Here is a 12958-nt window from a genome sequence, read left to right on the forward strand (position 1 = left end):
TTGCCTACCTCCTACCTACAGTACCCACTTCAAGGCTGGGTGCTGTGTCTGCCACACAGATGTTCAGTGTGAGTCAATGACGTCAACTATCTCCAAGTACTTTCCTTTCCTTTTCCATTTTCATGGAAATTCTAAAATGGAATTTTGGAAAAAAAAACAGTTTTCCACTTAGTTATCCTGGACCTTGAATGTCACTAGTTTGATGTTGAAAGTATCACTTGAAAAGATCTTAACCCAGGAGCAAAAAGGGATGGAAAGAGTGAGAAATGAGTGAGGTGCCCCAGGTCTGAACCCCTATTATTTACAGGCAGTCCTCTAATCCCTGTCAGAGAGCTGTCAGCCTCTGAGTTGATCTGAGCAGCTCTCTCTCTCTCTCTCTCTCTGAACGGGACGATCCGATCGCACTCCACAGCACAATGTACCCTCTCTCTCTCCGTCTTTGGTGCTCTCTTTCTCTCTCTCACTCTCATTTCTATACATTTATACTTTTCAATCTCCATCCCTTTTTATTGATCTCTTTCTTTCCCCAACTTCGATCCATTTCCATTCACCTCAGTGTTCAGTTCAATGGTATGTTTGTCATTTTGATCCCATGTAAATGTATTTAATTATTTTGTGTTTTTTTCATGATATGGTTTTTTCAAGATGTTGATATTATGTTACTTGAAATCCTGAAGTGAGAGTTTTTATTGCCATGATTTTACAAGTATGCAAACTAGCACCACCCCAAGACTAAATATATTTCATAAAAACTCATGGATTAGTGTAAAGACGGCATCAGTTCAGATTCACATCTTATAATATTCTGTGCTGTCTGACAACTTTATAAACCCTATTTATTCAATTTAATTAAATAAACCTTTATTCAACATTTCCATTCTTCACTGAAACAATAGAGAGACAGGAAAGAAAAGTTTCAGACCCCATGTGGCATCATTCACGCTCATGTGAGCATCTGTCCTCCATTTTCTGAACCAATAGCGGTAATTAGTGTTAACTGCTTCACATGGACCTGCATTATGCACCATTAGCTGACGTCGATCAAAGCACTGCTGCATGAAAACTCTTCTGTGATATTCATGTCTCAGTTGTGGTACTTTTGGCAAAAATATTTTTTTAATGAAAGCCAGGTCTGAGGTGACTAGTGCTTCTCACATGAGGTGGATATAGAGCTCAGTTTGTCAGCTGACTTGAATTCATAGTGTTTAATGATTCAGTGGAAGGTTAAAGGGAAATGTTGTTTAAGGGACAGATGCTCCAAGACAGCTTTTGTTTAAAGTTGTGATGTTGGAGGAGAGAGAGAAAAAAACATTGAAGTAATCTAAAATATATTGACTTTACTGTAATAATTAAGCTAAAGCTAGCTGGCAATTAGCTTACCTCAGCACAAAGACTGGAAACAGAAGGAAACAACTAACCTGGCTGTGGTCAAAGGAAAGAAGATCTACCTTCTGGTACCTCTTAAGCTAACAAATTAACTGTATTTCTTTGTGTTTAATCCAAGATTAAATTGTTTGTTTGTTTACAGTCTTTATGCCAAGTATTCAAACCAACTGGTGGTTGTAACTTCATATAGCATACAGTCTTATTGTACTCTTATTGACCTTTCATTCAACTATTTAGCAAGAAATCAAACAAACCTATTGTCCAAAATGTTTGGCTTAGTTTTTTCCACCTTCCTCAGGCCTGGAGGATATCCCAGGATGCATTAGGTGGAGAGCTGGCAACACTGTAGAGGCGTGTCTTCATACACAAACGGCATTGAACCTGAGGTCAACAGCTCTAATCACTGCAGAACCCCCTGAGCACTGTGCAGTATGGAAGTAAAGGAGCGAGTAAAGCACTGCAGGTATGAAAGTGTGATGGATGGCTTGATTACGGGAGCCGACCATCTATGACTCCGGTCCCCTCATTAAAATCCCCTCAACTCACAGAGAAGCCTTGAAGTGAAACTGTGTTTTGGAAATCTTTCAGCTTCAAAGTCAAGTGGAGTCGGTAATCCGCCCTAAAATGGGAGACTGAATTTACAACACCTTGAGGCGACCAAAAACTGCTGAGGTGACACGTAAAAAAAGTTCCCAACACACCAGTAGTGTGGGGAAATCGGACTTTCCTTTTTCTATGCAGCTAGTGGCCTCATAATAGTTGGTAAACCTCTTAAAAACAGCAGTGTGTTTTCTGTGGAGAAAAAGCTCAACATCAGAACAATCAGTCTTGCAAGAAAATCTTTCTGACTGTTTATAAATGTAAAGACCATTTTTGAAAGTTAATTTAAGTGCAATGCACCAAAGTAATTATAATATCTCAAAACCTCAGCATGAATAGTAATTGATTAAAACAAGAACAGTAGTAAAATATCCAATAACTGCGATATAGACAGTTTAAAGAAATGTCTTGTTTTTTTGTGTGTATGTGTGAGAGAGAAAGGGCATGGCAGGCTAGGCTCAGACCAGTCCGGTAATTATACCGTCTTTATATAGCTGTGGCCTGGCTGAGAACTGAGAAAAACATCTGCTGAGCTCCACAGATATGAGAGTCCTGCATGAACTCGAAGCGGTTTAATAGCCCGCTATTGCTCACTCTTGCTGTAGGTATTTATTTTGGTTATATGTATGATTCTTAATAGATGTCCCTACGTCATTGAAGGCCTTGTAAAGCCAACAGCACACATGTACAGTTCAAACAAGGCTTAACAAAAAAAAAGCCACTCAGTCACTAAACATCAGCCTACATGAAATGATCGTAGCATGTTTTATATGAGTAAGGTTGGGTAAATAAATATATTAAGAATTTATATATAATTTATGTATTATTCCTTTGACAGATTGCACAACTTTGTAAATGATTCTCCACCTTAGTAACAGTTCTTAGGAAGAAATGTTTATATAAAACTCAAGTTTCCATTCAAGCCAGTGTTCTTTGTTAAATGTTCTGCAAACAACAAGTCATGAAACTTCCAAAAACAACTTTTTTTTTGTGGTCCAATGCTATCGGCTCTGTATAAAAGGCTGTGAAGGAAAAACATTGACATGTTTGTTATGCAAATGTGTGCAGACATTTCCGCACACAGGGACACAGCAGGGCTTTAAAGCTGGAAAATGATTTGCTTATGATTAAAATGATTTATACCGAAGGCTTTAATGTCTTTAATTTTCCTCTCTGAGCAGATGATTTTCCACTGGCTGACCCACCAAGGCAAGATAACTCTAGTGAAAAATGTCGGTCTGACATTTCCTTTTCCTTTCAAACGACTGCCTTTTTGTCTCCTCTTTAGACGTCTGCAGCTACACATCTAGACAACAACAGATCAATCAGGATTGTACTGACCAAATGGAAATCAGAATATTAAAGAATGCAATCTTTCATCCAACGATGTTAAACTTATTTATTTAAAACTAGTTTGTGTCAGCTCTGTGTTTGAAAACCCCCCCGTATATCATTACAAATCACAATTGTCCAGACATTATAACCACGGTAGAGGTAAGTCAAACATTTTCAAAGCTTTATATGAAATGAATTGAAATTGTGAATGTCTTTTCTAGATTATGCCAACATGATGGTGTTCAAAAGAAAATGTCAGTGTTATTTTACCATAAATGTAACATCCGAGTGAATATAACTTTGGTGCCATGTTAGTTGAAATGAAATTCCTCACCTCATGTCAGCCTTGTTCTGATATTTAAGCTCAGGATCAGACATGCCTCATGTGAATGTCTTGGTACTGGTACTGTACCAGCCTCTACAAACGTGTGTGTGTGTGTGCGTGTGCGTGTGCGTGTGCGTGTGCGTGTGTCTGTGTCTGTGTGTGTGTGTGTGTGTGTGTGTGTGGGACATCACGTGTGTGTATAAACACCATATATGCCTTCTGAACTTCTACAAAAGCTGTGGTTCATATCTCACGAATGAAGGGCCAGCTGTAACGGGGCCCCTTGCACTCTGCCTGCTTTGAGCGTGTGTGCTGCTTCCTTCACTTGTTTAGCTTTTGGCAGGGGAAAGGTGACATGTAGACAAAGCACGGGCTTAAGATGATATGAGATCCCAACTGCTGTCAACATCACAACTTTAAACAAAAGCTGTCTTGGAGCATCTGTGAGTGGGTCAACAATATGCGGCGTAGTGACGCGTATACATTTCAGCTCAATATGGCTTTGGCTGCAATTCAAACCAAACACTGCCTAAAGTTTTTTTAACTTTGTGTAGACAATGACTTTAAAAAAACACAAACATTTGACTGTTTTAGAATATGTCTTCTTTGTAAATGGCTGATTTGTTTAAGCATTTCTTGATTGCATGAACCGAGCCCAATGTAGGAATGCCTTTTCTTAGATTGTTTACCCTGGATAATCTGCTCTGTCTAAAGACCTAGCCTTAGGTTGTGTGATTTTCTAAAGCTTGCCATTTGCAGCCAAGAATCATCCAAAGGTGCTATCTGACGTGCAGATGGGTACACTGCAAAGAGGTCGTCTCCTCTGAGGCTTTGTTAGCAGTTGTTTATCACAACCCCTCTGGTATAGGCATATCCAAATCACTGACAGGGCTAAATGACTTTGAGGCATTTTCAGGCTTTAATGCCAGATCTTTTACATCGGTAACTAATCCCTTCACTCAACATTCGTGGAATCAGCCCTTGGCAGATTTGCAGGTATTTACCCTCATGCTGAGAAACAGTTTCATGTGATTTTTTGATATTGTCTACTTTTGTAGCACAAGTTATAATATGTTAAATCTTATATTGAGTTCTTTTTGTTCTTTTTTCCTTTTAACATGGTTGGTTGAAAGTGACACATTTTGAAACGCTGTAAGAACAACATGCACACGGAAAATAGGAAAAACATATTTTGATCAGTTTGAAAGTCCTGGCTGCATTTTCGGCAACTTCTGTTGAGATATTTGAAAGGGTAAGGGGAATCTGTGAGCCATCTGAGCTAAACAGAATTTCTCAAAGTCAAGTAAAGCCGTAAACAAGATTTAGAGAGAAGCACATCCCTAGAGAATCCGCTGCAGCAAAACCACATTTTAAACGTCTGTCTGTTTTATGCCATCACAACTCTGCTCAAACCTGCAGGGACCAGTTGAAAGTCAGACAGTATGACAAGATATCCTTTTTTGCCTTGGTAAATCTCTAAAGACTTATATAAGAAGGCTGCAGAGCTGCCAGCATCATTCCAGATAGCTTCAGTATGTTTCCTTTGACCTTTCCTGCTTTGTGAAGTTGGTAACGGGAGTGAACGAGGGCCAATTACACACTGGGATGAAAAACAACCTGCACACAGAGAAAGTCTCCCCGGTAGCGTCTGCACTCGACCATGAAATATGTAAAAGCCAGACACTAAGTCAGTATATTGTTCTGACCCGGGGTCAGATTCTTTTCAAGGCATGCGGCTGCTGACAAGTGAAGTATGGCCTCAAGTGTTTCCTGTTTTATCAGTACAGATTGTTCCAGTCGTGTACTCAGTCGGTGCTGCTGAAAACATGTCACAATTCATTGGTTCCACATTATAAAAGTTAAAAAATACAAATAATAACATAATAATTGTTCTTTTAATGCATCATCTTGGAGATTAAACTCAGTGATAATGATGAGGTTAAAGTTGAGGAACATTACAGCAAATCAAATAAAACCGCTTGCTGACAGCAGAAATGTAATCACCATATAATGGACTGTGGCCAGTTCTGGCTTGATACCTTGAACACAGATGACAAGGTGAATTCCAAAGTTAAAAACATCAGGCAGGAATGTCAGGAACGAGGGAAATGACAGGAATCACGTTACACATATTCAGCGGTGCTTCTATTGGTGGAATGAACACCGACAACCATATTCTCCCTCACATGAGTACAGAAATGAAATATTGTTATTATCATTTGTTGAATTAAATGTGCAAAACCAATAGAGCTTCAGTGTTTAAGCGATTAGATGGAATTTATCAATCCAGTTTTTTGTCATCTAATTATTTTATAAAACAGAGAATGACCACTCTACACTCTTCACTTGAGCTTGAAGGCTAATGAGCCTAACACAACATACTTGTCTTTCACTTTGTGGTCAGATCAGATTTTGTTATTAAGAAAGAGAGGGACAACTGCAATGTTTTTTTAGGTCAACTTAAAGACTGATACTCAAAGCAATCCTATAGCTATCGGTAAATAGTGGCCACTGTGGCCACAAGAGACAATTCAAGATAACAGAAAGGGCTAAACATTAGCTGACATTTGAAACCATTAGCTATTGCTCATACAAGACTAAGGTTGCAACCCTCTGAATTGTTGAATTAAACCGGCGTGGCTTTTGTTGCTTATTCATTCAACATTTCATTTGTAAGAGGAGGATTGTCTTGTTAATTCTTTCTAAAGTTACAAAGGCAAGAAAAGACAAAAATGAAATGCTTTTGGATGTTAAACTGTAAGTACAAACTCAAAAAGGTACATTTATTTCACACATAAATGGGCCTTACAGTCAGCTGCTCAGGATCAGAGTCAGCATGTAAATATGTTCTGCCACAAATCAAACACACACTTGTGAGACATTGGGCTTTCTTGCACAGATCAGCATCCATGAAAATATATGTATATTATACCCAGCTAGCAAGCCTTGACAACCATGCTTTAACACCTAATGAACAGTGAATTTAGTGCATTTTGGAAATATATTCCCATAGTTCCATTGTGGATTGATTTTCCGGAAAGTACTAAAACAAATGATATGCCTGGAGGGATAGCAGGAGCTGAAAGATTTCAAACACCAGCCAGTGGAAAATACGTTTAGAGAGTTTTCTTTGTTATGTAACAGTTGCTTGGATTTACTTTTACTGAAAAGGTACATACAAAGCTAGTGGGGGCCCAGCTAGTGAAATTGTTCAGTGTGCTTTTGTCCCATTTTTACGTCTATTGCATTTACTTTAATAAAAAAATCATTTTAACTGAAGTTAATTAACTGAAAATATAACCAACTGTCAGTGAAATCAGCTATTATTACATTGCAAGGTGTAACACACTGCATGTTTCCAGTGAGCATACACATGCTTACACCAAAACCAACAGAGTGTTTATCAGATTTGACTCTGGGGCTTTTTTGGGCTTTAAATGTCTTAAAAACAGCGGTGTGCCTGTATGTTTGAATGGGGGGCTGGATGTACTTTCACAGGTGCACAGTGAAAACAAGCATCATGAAAATAGCTTGCTGGTGCATAATGACGGGGTAATAGAAGATGACACAGCAATACACGCCAAACTCCCATCTGGATCGCTGCAGTGAGTGAGTGCGTTCGCTGGTGCAGACGCTCATTATGGGCTCGGCAGGGCTGGCTGGCACCGTAACCGATAGTTACCCTGCCCTGGATGTGAAGGCTGGCATTATCCTGGATGTGTGCGTGAGAGAGCGTGCATGTGGAGGTGGAGGTGGAGGTGGGGGGCGGGGCTGCCAGAATACACAGGTGGCCCGCATGAAGTCACTGATAACAGAGCCTGAAGGATGCCCTGACATTAGGAACACTTTCTCTCTTTGCAGAGCACACCTTTGGGGATTTGCACTTGTTAGTTTAATGACACAATTAGGGAAGAGCTGCACCTCCTTCACTAATGTCTGCATGATGCCAAATCCAACCTGGAATAACCTCAGGAAACCTTACTGACTTGGAGAATTAAAGGGGCTTTCCACAGATTTCACACAACCAAAGTCAGTTTGCTCGTCATGTGGAGTACAAATATGCAAGTGAAAACCCTTGTAAAATGTCTCTTGTAGGCCTATAACTGAAGGGAGCTCTCTTATGAGAAAATAACCCAGGGAGCGAGGATCTTACACAAATATGAAAATGATTGGCATTATGGGAAATGAAGGACCCGCTGTGTATTTATACTTCATGATATCATGATATCTCAGCCTCTACTGTATCGGTCTTGACTCTTTTAAAAAGACAAGTTCATCTCACGTCCCTGTAACACTGGATTACAGAATGCATTGCTTCCTGTACAACCCTTATGCGTTTAAAGGCAATTTAAATCCAGTGTAGGAATGGCGGACTCCGCCACAAACAATAAAACTGCTATATACTGAGTTAATTACAGACCAAAATACATTAAATGGCCATGGCTGCAAAAAGGACGACCATAATAGTAACACAAATAGGTTTGATTGTCTGTCAGACCAGCATATACATGAGAAAGAAAAGTGGCATCACATTTTCAGTTTCTATGCCAAGATGGTCCACCCACAGTTCTTTTTAAGTACCACCACTCAATAAGTGCCATCACAGAACTGGATTCCTTTAATGGTGGTCGTGGTTCACAGTAATGTCAATGATGTCATATTTTCCTCTACACAGCTGGGAAAAAAGCCATTAAGTCAGGTCTCATTATGGCAGCAGTCTGGAATGAATGTTTCAGGTCTGGGTTTTCAGGTTTAAAAGTTGTTGTTGTTGATTCACTGAGGAACTTTTGCTTCCTGAGGCTAAGAACCAAGGACATCTTTGCTGCTCTGTGCTCTCTCTCCCTCACAAACTCTGCTATAATGATGCAGTTGTTTGCAAGTTTAGGCTCAAATTTCTTAATGCAATCTCATCCAATTACGTTACCATCCAAAAAGCTCTGCGTAACTGCACTCTAGGATAAATGCTGTGTTATTATGGTTAGTTTAAATCACAAAATCAGCAAAAAGCAGAGCTGTTGAAAATCATTTAAGGATTATTTCTGAGGAAAAGTTGTGAACGCTGAAAGGAATGTATTAATGGAAATGATAAGCAGGGAGGGCTGATTTCTTGCACAGATGGTTATGAGGATAAGATGCTCCAGATGCCTGAATGACCCGCATGCAGTGACCACATCACATTAATGATTACAGGCTAACTGGGGGAAGATTTTGGACTCTATGTAATTGTGGCTCTAAGTTTGTGGCTAGAAAAGCTGCAGATACACACACATGCACATATAGCAACGCACCCCCCCCCCCCCGATCCTGTCAATCCTGTGGTTTTGAGTTCAGTTGGGTCAGCCTTGCTTCTGAATTTAGATACTACTCATTAAAGTGAGTGAACACAGCAACCGCATAAAGACTAACTACCGGTGTCCGAGCATGTGGAATGTGTATTGTTTTTAGGAAAAGAGGAATTGTGGAAGGATTCATTACAGAAACACTCACCTCCCCTGCTTCCCTTCCACTCCCTGCCAAAGAGCCTTAAAGGCATTATGAACACATCTTGATTTGGACTTCTAGAAGAAAAAAAAATGATGAGGGGAATTCCTCACAGTTAGTAATTTAGTAATTTCAGACAGAGGGCGTGGAAGTCACTTCTCCTTGAGATGTTCAAACACATCCAGTCTGCTATACAGCAGCCACTGTGGCCAACGCCAAACACAGGCAGAGAGCATCTGTCTTTACGAGATTGTTGCCCTAAAGAAGCGCTTACAAATCATCAACCGTCTTCAAAGTTAGGGCTTTGACTTCCCACAACACGTGTTATAAACGGGCAGTGAGACATCAATCATGCATGTCTCTCTCACAATCATCCATACAAGGAGAGTGTCTGACAGCCAAATATCAGCTTTACTGCCAGCGTACCATCTGGAAACACCTGCTGCACTGCTTTTATGAGCATTTTATGAATAAAAACATTTGTTCCGAGTTTATTTTGGTATTCACGAGAGGATATGGATTTAGAAAAAATATAAGGTTTTCATTGATATTTAAAGTCAACTTTATTGTCAATCTTTCAGTTTGTGTGTACAGACAGAGAGATCGAAATACCGTTTCCCACAATCCCGAATACAAAAACAAATATATATAAAAATATGTATGAAAATATGTATACACCTATATATACACAATCAAAGACACATTTATACATATGCACACATTAAGACCTAAATAAAAGCACAACAATCAATATAAATAACAGTCACAAGTCACAAGACCTGTAATGATTATGATGTATGGCAGATACATTCCCTTTAATTTCTTCCCTTTACTTAAACTTGCAGTGGCCTATACGATGTAATTCATGTAATTTGCCAAATAAACACCTGCCTAATCCAATTTTAGACAAACGTTTTCAATCGAGGCAATTAAGATTAATAAGTCTCAATCAATTACCTTAAGTGATACGTTTTCCATCCAGATGCAACAAAGAGTCCATTGAACTGGTTTCACCTGCGTTCTGTCGGCTGGTGACTCATTCAGAGACACATGGCCCTGGCACTGTCCGTGACACAAGCCAGGACCTCAAGAGCAAAACAGAAAATAAAAACTTGTAGTCAAGGAGGAAAATGTGAAGAGTGTGGTAAAAGCCTGGTATGCTTTGTATTTTATCTCAAATAGTTGGAAACCCTATTTACTGTGGCTTTTTTAATGTTATATTTATATCTTTTGCCAATTGTATTCTGAATCCGTAATGTTTTATCATGCAATTGTGAAACGTACCTTAATAAACAAAGTACAAAGATTAAACGCATATCAGTGATTCACCAAATTAGAAAATAGATAATACAATATATACAAATATATAAGAATATGAGCTGTTGACATCACTTTGTGTCTTGAAGAAACAACTACATACCATGGAGGTGAGTGGGACAGTTTGCTTGTCATTTGTTTTATTATTTTGAAATGCGGCTGAACCAAACCCTTCAGTAAACAATTCCAAAAAGATCACAAAAAGCTTGTCTGCGGTAGCACAACATTGTGAAGAAATGCAAAGAAGATGGAAACATCTGCCGGTAACATTTCCACCAACAAACCCAATTAACTACAATCTACTTTTGAGCTTTCTAAAAATGAATACGAACTGGCCACAGGAAGTGTTGCTCTATTCTCTGAGCTTTTTACACTGTCACCACACAAGCTACACGTTGACTATGTGTTTATTTTCATCTAAACCCGATGAAGACTTCCTTCCTCTCTTGCAGCCACAACAGCTAGAGATCTGGCATCTGACACCATGCAGGCACCACCCACCAAGCTACAGCAGCAGCTCTCTTTCTTTCTTTCTTTCAGACTTTTTGGTACAGCCTTGAAAAAAGAAACTTCCAAATCCTGTGTACTTTCTCTATAGAATATACTATCCGTCTCTTAGAACTGACTTTACTCTTCCAAATACACACACACCCACACACTTCACACGCACACAGCAGGAAGAACTCAACCAGAGAAACTGCCAGCTCAGTGTTTAAAATGCCACAATGACGGCAATATGAAATAGGTTTACACGATTTACAAAATTTACAAAATCCCCAAAAGATACGTATACTTTAACAATGAGGCTGATCTCATGCTCTGCCTCTTTTTTTCCTTTTATTGCATTACTGTCCTACCTTCTGAAAGGAAAGGTGGCAGGAGAAAGAGGCCTAATCGTTTGAAGGTGACTAATCCAGATTTTAATATGGAAAATGCATGAGCTAATATGTCTTGAGAGAGTAATATGGCATGAAAGAGGAATATTCTTATATAGCCAGGAATTTGAGGCTTAAGATATACTCAATAAATCCTTACATAAGTGTTACATTAAAACGCTTATTGCCTTCAGCCGAAAGTGTAACTATGATATAAAACATATTTGTGGATCTGAGATGAGAACTCAATGGGAGTGTTTGGTGTCAGGGTGAACATCTTAATAGGTATGAATGAGTTATGATGAAGCAACGTAGAGTGAGACAGGGAGTGAAAAAGTCTGGATGAAACTTCAGACAGTTTTTATCATGTATAGCCGCAAAGATAATTAGCCCTGAACATTTCTGAAGTCAGACGCGGTTTGTCAGATAAATGTCCTGCCATGAAACACCATCTGCATACCATACATTCCCTGACACTCAGAACATGAACATATACAGACAAACATTTTTCATAGAACTGTGAACAACTGTCTCAGAAGATGTGAAACTGATCGTTTTGGGTTCCCTAATTTGAAGCTGCTGCAGCAGCATTCTGGGATACTTTCAGACCTCAGATAAACACCACAGCTAAAGATAAGACACAATAGTAGCTTCCTCTCTCGAGATGGGTTCATGAGAGTTGGCATATGTTTTTGTTTCTATTACAAACATCATTTTTAAGTGTATACGTATGAAGACAAATTAGCCCATTTATTGCATACTAGTACATTTACTTATTTTCTGCTTTAGAACAAATATAATGGCATTTCTACGCAGATAACTACATTGGCAGGATGTCACATACAATCTCAGGCTGCTATACCAAGCATGGAAACTGGCAAATGCTGACTTCCTCTGAGCCAAAGACTAAAGATAACTTTCCAGTATATGTAAAACATGTCACTACAAATAAATACTTCTATATTTGATCTTGTATTTGTTTCTGGGGGCTATTAAGAAAGAGGAATGCACTTTTGAATGCTTAAGCACAGCCTAAATACAGGAGTTAAGGGCGGAGAGGTCTCTGAATTACTAACTAAACTAATGTACTGCAGTAACAATAGACTATTTTCATTTCGGATTAATCCGACATTTCTTTTTTATTTATTTATTGATTGCATTTGTTGAGAGAGTTAGATAGGAATAATGCTCTCACGTTGTACCATGAATACAAAACTACAGATGGAAAATAGTTAGCTTAGCACAAAGCCTGGAGACAAGGGAAAATAGTAGGTGGTAGGTCCCAGTAGGAAGTCTTTATCGTCCAGTAAACAGTATCTGCCTTGAGCCAGACAAGAAAGTGCATAGAACACCTTAAATCCAATTAAAATAATACTTTACACTTTTTTGTAAGGATTTAATAAACGAGATATAATGTGTTAATTATTAATCTAATCTAACATAAAACAAAGAAGAGCCTTATTTGCAATGGAGAAGCTGGAACAAGGTAATGCTTGAATAAAAAACTCAAATGAATCAAACATTGATACATTTTCTGCCACTCTACTAGTTTGACTAATCATTTCAGCTTTAAAGGGGACCTATCATGCAAAATGCACTTTTGTACGTCTTTTATACATGAATATGTGTCCCCGGTGTT

Source organism: Trematomus bernacchii, unplaced genomic scaffold, assembly GCF_902827165.1.
Source record: "Trematomus bernacchii unplaced genomic scaffold, fTreBer1.1, whole genome shotgun sequence".
Classification (NCBI taxonomy): domain Eukaryota; kingdom Metazoa; phylum Chordata; class Actinopteri; order Perciformes; family Nototheniidae; genus Trematomus; species Trematomus bernacchii.